The sequence below is a fragment of the Trachypithecus francoisi genome, unplaced genomic scaffold (genome assembly GCF_009764315.1).
Source record: "Trachypithecus francoisi isolate TF-2019V2 unplaced genomic scaffold, Tfra_2.0 Lachesis_group8, whole genome shotgun sequence".
In the NCBI taxonomy this organism is placed as follows: Eukaryota; Metazoa; Chordata; class Mammalia; order Primates; family Cercopithecidae; genus Trachypithecus; species Trachypithecus francoisi.
The window spans coordinates 45,456,304-45,466,967 of NW_022681473.1; the positions used below are offsets into that span (position 1 = coordinate 45,456,304).

General features: G+C 45.8%; 1 non-coding gene across 1 annotated transcript; it reads left to right on the forward strand.

Moving 5' to 3' along the window:
• Positions 1-294: 294 nt before the first annotated feature.
• LOC117081869 lies at positions 295-429 on the forward strand. Its single transcript, XR_004436342.1, has one exon. It is a non-coding gene; the product is annotated as a small nucleolar RNA SNORA1 (small nucleolar RNA).
• The last annotated feature ends 10,235 nt before the right edge of the window (positions 430-10,664 follow it).

Consider the following 10,664-nt stretch of genomic DNA (forward strand, 5'->3'; position numbering starts at 1 on the left):
TACATCTGTTTGGGTCATCATTGAATCCAGCTTGAAGCAGGCCACATAGGGGTGCCCATACTCAGTTCCCTTTGATAGATCCAATATTGATTTTTTTGGTCATCTGCTATTCTCAGATTAGAGGTGAGGAAATAAGACAGTTCCTAAGTAGAGAAGAGACACCCATGGCACACTGCATACAGGGCAACGACAGCGCCTGACCATCTCAAGAAAAAAGAATGAGAAACTATCCTGAACTGTGACGAAAGAAGGCAGTCACATCTGCAGAGCTTATCCTAACAACTGTGAAGGTGATGCCCCACTCTCAAGGAGAATAGGCACTGTTGATCATGCCATCCCGAGATTGTTAATGCGGCTACATTGAGAAACAAGTTATGTTTCCATCACAGCAAACACATCACACTGGTGACAATGAGACCTGTAACATTTCTGCTAAGGTCACGAGTGAAAATGGGATGCAACACAACTTCAACATGAGAAAAATATTAAAGAATAATACATTTGTGCTCATTAGCCAAAATAGCAATATGCTTTCCACAATTCAACTGCTAGGGCCCTAAAGTGAATTATTTGAAGAACTAGACCCTAAAGATTCTGGGTAGGAAGTTTTTAAAGTATTTCATCAGTATGTCTGTATTCAAGTGGAGATAAAACAAGCCCAACTAAGATGGACAGAACGACTGTGGATTAAGCATGAATCTCTAGAAAGACCTATCTTGAAGATAAATCTTGACTCAAGATTTGGAAGAACTAAGGTGACCCTGATGGACAGTGGAATGAATCACATGTAAAATTCCTTAAATAAAAATGTATTGACTTAAAGTAAACACCATAATGGTGGTATTTGGTTGTTTGTGGGTTTTTGCAGTCAGGATTGTTGCTTAAATACCTTCCTCACCTCTCCATATCTGCCTTGGTTTGCCTTTACCACACTGTCCCCCAGGGCCTGGTTCAGTTGATGCTTTTGGAAAATGGATTTTGAGCTATCAAAGAAAGCTCTTCCAGATATAAACTCAAGCGTCTGAAGCAAGAATTGGATTAAAAGGAGCAACTGAAAAGGACCTCAGAGATCCTCTGGGATAATTGCTTTCAATCTGGGTTTCCTGGAGCTTAAAGGTTCTGCAGAGGTGCCTGGGGTGCGAGGAGCTGGGAGGCAGGCCTGGGTAAGGGGGATGCTAAAGTGGCAAGGCTCAGGGTCTCCACCTTCCAACCAGAAGAGCTCAATGTGACCTTTTTCACCCACTGAAGTTCCAAATATGTTAGGAGAAAGGTTCCAAGGTTTAAGGTTTAAAACCCACTAAGCTAGTCCAACACCATCATCATATCATAATTTTAAAAATAGCTGATTTTGAGTGTTTAGTGTGTGCCAGGCACCGCTATAAATGCTTTACATGCATTACCTCATCTAATCCTTGCAGCAACTCTAAAAGGTAGGTACTATTATTATCTCAGTTTTACAGAGGAGAAAACGTCGGCACAGTGGTTAAGTAATTTGACCAATGCTTGCAGATCACAAGTGAGGAAGCCTAGCTTGGGACCCACACACCTGGTTCCTGAGCCTGCACAATTCACCATTGCGTGAGACTGAGACTGAGGAAACTGAGGCACAGAGAGAGGCAGGAACTTGCCCCAGGCCCTATGGTGAGCTCAAGGCTGAGCCTAGGCTGGAATCCCGCCTCCTGAGCCCTCTTGCATGCTTCTTCCTCCTGACATTCCCCTTCCCTCTCTCCTTCTCTACCCTACAGTGTGCCTTCTCGAATCAACTTACAGGTGGCTTTAAATAGACCATCCCTTGGTTATCAAGCATCTGTGCTCCCACACTGGGAGCAGCTGAAGGAGATGGAGCTGTGATGGCTGATCGGCTTCTGGGCCACTGTTCTGAAAGCTGCTGTGGCTCTCTCCTGGCCGGAGCCTCACTTCCCAATGGCTGCTCTAGATACGTAGAGGCCCTTCGCCATTTGCACGCTGTCTGTCTGTCTGTCTGTCTATCCAGGCTCACCTACACATGCTCTTGCTATTGTGGATATGGATATGCCCTGTTCCTTTGACCATGCCATTCCCACTGCTGGGAATCCCTTTCCCGCTTTGTCAGCCTGGCATACTCCTCCTCAAATGTCCTTTTTCTAGGGCCCTGACCTTCCTGACCTCCCTTCCAAGGCAGAATCAACCACACCTTCCCCAGCACTCTGCACATCACAGCACAGATCACTCTACATTGTAACCACTGACTGAATTTATTTCTTTGATTAAAAATCATGTAGGTGGTCTCATTTTTCCTCTGGTAAAATCAGGATGGCTCTTACAATCTGCCTCTGGTTAAGCTAGGAGATTTTTTTTTTGTTTTTTGGTTGGTCGGTTGCTTTTCTGTTTGCTTTTTTGTCTTCCTAAAATTCTGTCATTAAACTGATAAACTGTTTTGCAACCAATATCATCTTAGGATCCAAGAAATAGAGGACTTCTCTGTTTCTAGACTGTGAGCTCACCTGGGTCGAGGGCCATGATTCAATGTCTCTGGACCCCCAGCAGCCAGCATAAAGGAGGCACAGAGGAAGCGCCACGTATGGTGAGTCATGGTGCTCTGGGACTGGACGGTGCCCTCTGTGCCCAGATCTCTATGGGAGGCATCCCAGAGGCCTAGGAGAGTCCCAGCCATCTACCTATTGCCCATTGGGTTCATGAAACTACCTTATGATATATGGAAAGAAACACGGGCAAGGACAGCAGGCTTCTTTTACCCCCTCTAACCTGGCACAAATGAGGCTGACCAAGCCCAGCAAGATTCCAAACCACATCACACCCCATGCTCTGACTCCTTTCTTTTTTCTTAGAGGTAGCTACAATCGTTGGCTAGTTCCTAGCAGTTAGCTCTCTTAAATTCTCTATTTGTAAGAGAATTTTCCAGCAGAACTTCCACCATTTTCTATCTTTTTTCATTCTGCCTCCAATGACCTCCTAGGCCCTCCAACCTATGTCTCCAATGGTAGTTGTGCACCACTTCTTCTCTTTGAACCTCAGCCCTATACATATGATCTTAGACTTGATAGGGTCTAGCAGGTTACACAGGACTTTGCTTATCATTTTCCTTTTCTCTGCCTATGGCAGACATTACTAATCAATCACAGCATGCTTGCCTTCAGAATTCATCTCCAGGAAGCCACTGCCAAGTGGGTTTGCTCATGAACTGGGTCATTTTTGCAGCTCTGGGCCTAGATGCCCTCTAAGGGAACCTCTAATCAGAGATCCTTGGGCAAAACACCCATATACCAGATTGTTTTGGATACTCCAAATTTATATAATGTTAAATTTCTCTTTAATAAAAGCAATTTGTAAAATGGATGAGTAATTCAGGATTTTGTGGGAGCAGGAGGAGGAACATTTGACTAACCACTGGACTCTGGGCCCAACAGATGTACCTTTGAAATGGCCTGAAATAGTTGACCAGGAATTTGACCTTTCTGTCAGGTGACCCAAGTCAGGGAAGAAAGGAATAGAACTGGTGGGATATTCATTCATTCATTTCTTTCACAAACATTTACTGAGCACCTATTATATGCTAGACACTGATCTAAGGGCAGGAGATTTGCAGATGAAGATAGTGACAGCCCTCACGGTTGACCAGGTACTAGACCTAATGGCACTCTATTTGCATATCACATTTAATTTTTTATGGCCTCAATTTTGGCACATTTCCCTTACTGGAGCTAATTGGCCTCCATAATCTATACTCTCTCTTGCTTAGTACAGTGGAACCTTAAGATGGAATGAGCCTGGATTCCTGAATCATTGGGTGGAGAAGAGCTATCCACTGACCAGAAATGTTAGCCTTGGACTAAAATGTGAATGAGAACTAAATTTCTATTGTGTTTGTGCCTTTATACATTGTGGTACCTTCTTGTTATGGAAGCTTGTGTTATCCTAATTAACACATTTTCTGTGTGCAGTCAGTGTCATTGTGACTTTAGTCTGGAAATGTCTTTGTAGCTCTGTTGCTTACTTTCAGAAGAGTTCTTGGAATTGGGTACCCAAAGGAAGTGTTCATCAGCCATGAAGCCACCCTTGAAGTCAGGTGCTTTCAACCTAGACTGTAAGAGTTTTCTATGAGGATTAAAAAGCCCTGATAAAATGAGCTTTCAGTCTTTTAAAGAAAAATGTGATGCTTCCCAGAGAAATTCCCAAGCACCATGTTCTTTTCCTGGGAAATCAATCTGGGTACAGAACAATCTTTTAGGCAGCCGGAAGCCCTTCGTCTGGGTTTCAGTGACAACTGGCTGTGGCTCTCCGAGGGTGCAGGCACAGTAACAACCACCTGGTAAAGGGAAATTAGCAAGTCCTGGAAGCCCCACCCCCCAGTCAGGTCAACAGCACGAGTCAGAGTGCCACAGAAATAAATATATCCCATTCATAGAGCTTTCTGTTTGAGAGCTTTCAAAGTCATAAAGTCTGCATAAGGCCAAAAGATACAATTGTCCAATTAGAGGTTTTATCTAGGAAAACACATATTTTCAAAGACATTGTTTGGTCCCCATGCCAGGATCATAGCTGGGCTGGTTTAATGTGCTGGGCCTCTGGGTTTTATAGTACTTTCCACTTAAGTGAGACAGGATAGACAGGAGCCTTCTCAGAGCCTCCTGTCTCCAAGGTAGGGTCCAAGAGGGGTCTAGAGATGCTCAACGCCAATCATTCCCATGAGAATTCCAGAAAAGCTAGAATCTACCTAGACCAGGTCATGTAGGAGGGGAATAACAACTAACATTTATTGGGTGCTTACTATTTACCCTTACTGAGTTCCAGGTTCTGTTCTAAATGCCTAACACATATCATTGCATTTACTCTTTATTATTGCCTTACAACAAAGTGTGTGTTTCCTTCCCATCTTCCAGAAGAGAAAAGCAAGGCTTGGAAAGGTAAATCAACGTACTTAAGGTGATCTGGCTCAGTGAGTAGTAGGGTCAAGATTTGAACTTAGGTCTAGTGATTATAAAATACTTCAACCTCTATACTCAGTTGCCACCCATGACTGTCAGGGCCCTTTCTCCCTCCCTGTCCAGCTGCTTGAGCTGTGTTATGAAGAGCAGATAGATGAAGACCAAGGAAGGCCTTGTCATTAGCAGTGGGAACCACTGAAGGGAACCAGGCCTGGGAGAGAATCCCTAATATTTGCCAGGAACCGTGTTAAGCATTTACTTAAATTATCATGCTGAATTCTCATAATAGTCCTGCAAAATAAGTCTTATATCCATTTGACAATTGAGACAACTGAGGCTCAGAGAGGTTAAAAACTTTCCCAAGGCCACACAGCTCAGAAGTGGTGGAGAGTCGCCTGAATAGATTCCTTGCTCAGAAACATTAAGTCAGGCACTGAGCGTACCCACCTACATACTCATCATATAGTTTTATTCTTGGGAGGGATTTCTTTTTTGTCAAATTCTGGCTCTACCTGTACACATTCCACTGATCACTTCCCTGATAGTCCTGGATGTGGAAACTTATACACATACACATTGACATTTAGGCCACTTACTAGCTGAGTAATCTTGGGTGTGTGAACGTGTCCCTAAACCTCTCAGAGGGGTTTCTGCTCTCCTGGGACTCACCACTTAGACCAAAGGTGGCAAACTTTTCCTGTCGAGAGCCAGAGGGTAGATATTTTAGGCTTTATTTAGGGCCATCCACTCTACATGGCAACTACTCAACCCTGCCCTGTAGTGCAAAAAACAGCCATAGATAATGTATTATCAATGCTATGGCCAGATTTGGCACATGAGCCTAAGTATGCAGACCCCTGACCTAGATGGTCAACATATTTCACACATAAGTGTTAAATTCCCATTTTGTAAGTACTACAAATGGGAGGTGTTACTGTACTCAGAGTATATACTAGGAAGAACTGATCTCTAGGGGATGGTGGCTGGATAATGTCACAATGTCACCACAGGGCAGGGCCAGGGAGTCCAGGCATCCCGCTCTCCCACTGGGACTCGCCCCCTGCATAAGTGGCCTCCTTGGTCACCAGGGAATCTCCCAAGTCGATGTCCCTTCTAAAGGCTCAATGACATCAGGCTGCACTCAAGAGAGCAGCCCAGGATGTCTGCAACTGCCTGGCTTAACCTCTGACTGGGGCCAAAAGCCTTCCACTAGCAAATCACTGGCTCATTTCTCTCCAGCAGGGCCTGGCTCACAACACCTTCTGGAAAGCCGTTACAGCAGCTACAGCAGCACGCGCAGCATTAATTTATGAAAATCTCAGCTTGTAAAAGCCCAGCTCGCAGGCAGAGCCGGAGGAGGCAGAGGCACTCTGCACTGGAGATGCGTGAACTGCTATTTGCTTCTCTTACAGCCACAAAAGGAAATGCTGGCGAGGGCTTCAGAGAAGGGGTGGTGGGGAGGGGACACTGCTGGATTTAATAGCAGGAATACGAGTCATTTGTCTTATTGTAAAATAGATGTGTGTTTGGAAGCAGAAAATGCTCTGGATCCTTTCTTTCCTCCCCTTGCAGGCATGAAAAGCCTTGAGCAAAACAAAATGCTGCTGATTTTGAGTCTATTTTGGGAGCCTGTCGCTGATTGTCTGCTTCCGAGGCCTGTGCACATGCTGCCTTCTCAAAGAATGGTTTTAACGAATTGAAATGGAATGAATGAGCATCTTGCCCCTGCTGCTGCTGCCACCATTGGAACAGAAAGTAGCCCCCAAAGGTGGGGCCTGGTCCATGGCTCCTCTATTCTTCCCTCTCACCCCAGATGCCCACCCAACCCACACCCCCATCCACACAGGGCTTGCTGGCGCCCGAGTGAGGCTGCTCACCCTATGCCAGGAAGCTATTTACCAAAGGAAATAACTCCGATAAAGGGGCTAAAAATAGGCAGCAGTGATGGAAAACATTTTGTTGAGAGATCTGCTGACAAGAGGGGAAACAGAGCTGTGAAAAAGATAGGTGGTGAAGGACACAGAGGGAGAAGTGGCTACACTGCGCATCTAGGGGGCCCAGGAGGAGCCAGGTCAGGGCCCAGAGGCCAGGTGGCTCACACGGATGGCTGCACCCTTGTGGCAGATCTTCCCTATCAGTGGCCCCACCCTTGTGGTATTTCACCCAGCCTTAGAAAAGCGAAGGGGCGTGGGCCAACAGGTTCCTTCGCCAGGTGGGTATCTGAGGACAGGTATCTGAAAAGCAGCACCATGAAGGAAGCAAACGGAACACTGATGGAGGCTCACCAAACATTCGGCTTTTGCCAGTTAGCAACACACCGACATTGGACAAGCTGCTTAACCTCTCTGAGCCTCAGTTTCCTCATGTGATAAATAAAGATATGGTTAGACCCACGTCATATGGCTGTGGTGATAATCCATGCACACTATTTACCAAACAGTGGCATTATTCAGGTCATTCAGCCTTTTACAAACATGGATTGAGGGCTTTCTTTGTGCAAGGCACTTCCTGGCACCCAGGGATTCCTTGATGAAAAAGACAAAATCCTGCTGTAAGATACTTTAATTCCTTAGTGAACACAGCAGAGAAGGGGGAGCTGTCCTTAGAAATATATAACCAGCACCACTCACCCTAAGACAGCCAAATGGAAGGACCCCAGGACACCTTCCCGGGCCACAGATGCATCCGTTCCATCCAGTGCTGTGTGTCTGCTATGCACTGTGTACTAAAGAGAGAATGATGAGAAAGGCTCAGGGTTCCCTTCTGAAGCACACAGACTGGTAGAGAAGACAGGGAGGGAAACAGATCTATGTTATTCACATGAAAAGGACCATACAGGGTTAGGTTTAAGAGCTCTCTTTGGGAGCAGCAGATCTTTGAAATTTCCAGGCACTGGAATGTGTAAGTTTTACAACAAGCTAAATCATATTCATGTATTTGCATAAATTAATAAACAGCAATTATATATTATAGCAATTTCTAAGTAATATCCCCAAATAACTATCTCAATATACCAAAATAGTAACAATGGTTATTTCTGGGTGGTGGAATTATGGGTGATTTGTCTTTCTCCCCAAATTCTCTACAATTAGTATGCATTATTTTTGTAATAGAAAAACAAACAAATAAAACATGAGTAAGAAGCAAGCTGTTTCAAAATACCCTGCAGATGGGAAATCTGTTCACTTGCCTTGGATTCGGCTGACAGCCTCTCTATGACTTCAAGAACCTTCAAAAGTTTGAAGTAGCTTGAAAACAGGTTTTTGCATCAGAATGTGGCAAGGCTGCCCAGTCTCTGGCCAAGTGGGTCTAATCCCTCACCTGTTTATTTTGTGGCTGAGGATAAGAAAGAGTGTGCTAGCTTGGAATGGGGAGTGTAGACAGAGGAGGAACCATTCCACAAATGGCTGTGTGCAAAGGGCACTTAGGCCTGGATTTGAGCACATTCTCCGCCATATACTAGATGTGAGATCTTGGGCCAGTCATTTCACTCCTTTGAGCCTCAGATTCCTCATTCTGTATGACTTAAAGAAGCCATCCTGAACCACCCCAGGCTCGACTGGGCATCTCTTATTAGAGTCCACATCATAATCTGCTCAGCCCTCTGTGTTACAATGGCCTCTTTGCTAGGAGTAACTTAAAACCAGGGAACACACCTTGTCCACAGCTGTGACTCCCTCACCTCTCGTAGTGCCTGCTACGGTGACCTTCAATACACATTTGCTGAATGAATGACTGAATGAACGAGATGCCAAAGCTCACGCTAGGCCCTGTAGCTGCAGAGATGAATGACATGGATCCCTGGCCATCAGGAGCTCCCACTTTAGTTGGAACTCAGTCTCCCCAACACAATATAGATGATGACCGATGCCTTAAAGCGCCTATGTGCAAAGAGAAACTAGAAGAATGGGGAAGAAAAGGTGAATTTCCCCAGGGGTGTCCGAGGAGGAACTTGTATAGGCGGGTAGAATCTGAGCACAGGCTGGAAAAACGAGTAGGGCTTCTCCTGAGGGTACAGAGACAAGGTAAGCAAAGGTGTGGAGTGGAGCGGGAGTGTGCACTCCAAGGAAGAGGCAGGAACAAGGCTAGGGCCAGGCGTGGAGTACCTTGGATGGGAAAACAGTGGGTCTGACTGGCATTCTGGCTGCTGTAGGAGCCCAGGCAGGCTTAGCAGGAGAGCTGATGGGCTCCTTTCTCATTGTAATGGCAAGAGCAAGCATCTACCGCCTGTGCTAGATGCCAGCCTTGCCCAGCATGCTTCCACCTGCCTATCAGGAGGGCAAGGCAATAGGACCAGTTTGGGGTTAATCACTGCTAAATCTAGTCTTCCACAAACAACCCCTCTAATTTAAACCAGTATCTGTGAGAAGGGCCAGCTTTGGCAGGGGCCTTGAGGAATGTGGACATGATTAACTTCTGCCAGTTGCAGCAAATTAACTGCAAAAAGAACATCCTGGCAGCACCCCGGATCTTAAGTGCAGCCAACTCTTGAAGATGCAGGCTGATTGCTTTGCCTGGACTGAAAGTGCAAAGCTGTGTCTTTACTGGGCACTTCCCATTAGGAAGTACAGGAGCACCAGCTAAGCTCCATCCCTCCTCAGGGCCTTCGCCTGTGCTGTTCCCTCAGCAGGAAACCCTTTCGCCCAATTGAGTATGGTTGACCTGTTCTGACCTTTCAAGTCCTGCTTCAAATGTTGTTTCCTTTGTGATGACTTCCCTGACTCCCCATCTAAGGTGGCTTTGCTCTTCTCCCCACACTCATCACTTTCTATTCTACCATTCTATTTTCTACTTTTCAAAGGGTTTATTTTCTGCATGGTTGTTCATTTCCTTTCTCTCTACCTAATTCTAACCGGACCTATGATCCACGGTAGCAGGAACCTTGTCTTGCTCACAGCTGTATTCACTATGTTTGGCACTTAATAGTTGATCAATAAAAATAAATTGGATGGAAGAAAGGAAGTAAAGAAGGAAAAAGAGGGGATTTCTAATACAATGGCTCCAGAATGGCCACCCCAGCACTTAGCCCCACTGCCCTGGGAAGATAGCTCATTAGCCATGAGCCCACAGAAAACCTCTAGGCCAGGGCCAGGAGTGTTGGAGCCCCAGGAACAACATAGGCCAGGAATCTGATGCTAAAGGAGGAATAAGGGACAAGAGAGGGAATTAACATTTATTGAGCACCTACTGTGCGCCAGGCCTGTGGTTACTGAATGAAACCTCTCATTTTACAGATGAGGGGGTCTGTAGATAATAAAAATATCTAACATTTATTCTTGCACCTGGGCTAATCACATTGCATATATTTTCCCAACCAGTTTGGGAGGTAAGCGTGATCACTGCTGACATTTCGTAAGCAGGGGTAACTAGGAATACTCAGGAACTTGCTCGGTTTTATACAACTAGCTAGTGGCAAAGCCAGGATCAGAACTTGGGTCTTTCCAAGTCTTGTCCAACATCCTCTTTTGATAGAAAATGCCCTTCACCCTATCATGATGGCTGGTTTGGCCCTGCCCTGCAGCCAGCTCTCCAGGGAAGTTGCTGGAAGGAGCCCTGCCCCAGGCCATGGTTCTAGGCAGACTTCAGACAATCCCCAGTCATCCACCAACTGCTCAGCAGGCCAGTTAATTAGCTTGCCACCCCCAAGTGCTGAAAGCACTTGGGCCGCCTGACACAGGGCCCTTGCCAAGAGCCGCCCACAGACACAGACAGGTGAGGAGGGATAGGTCTTCTAGCCCT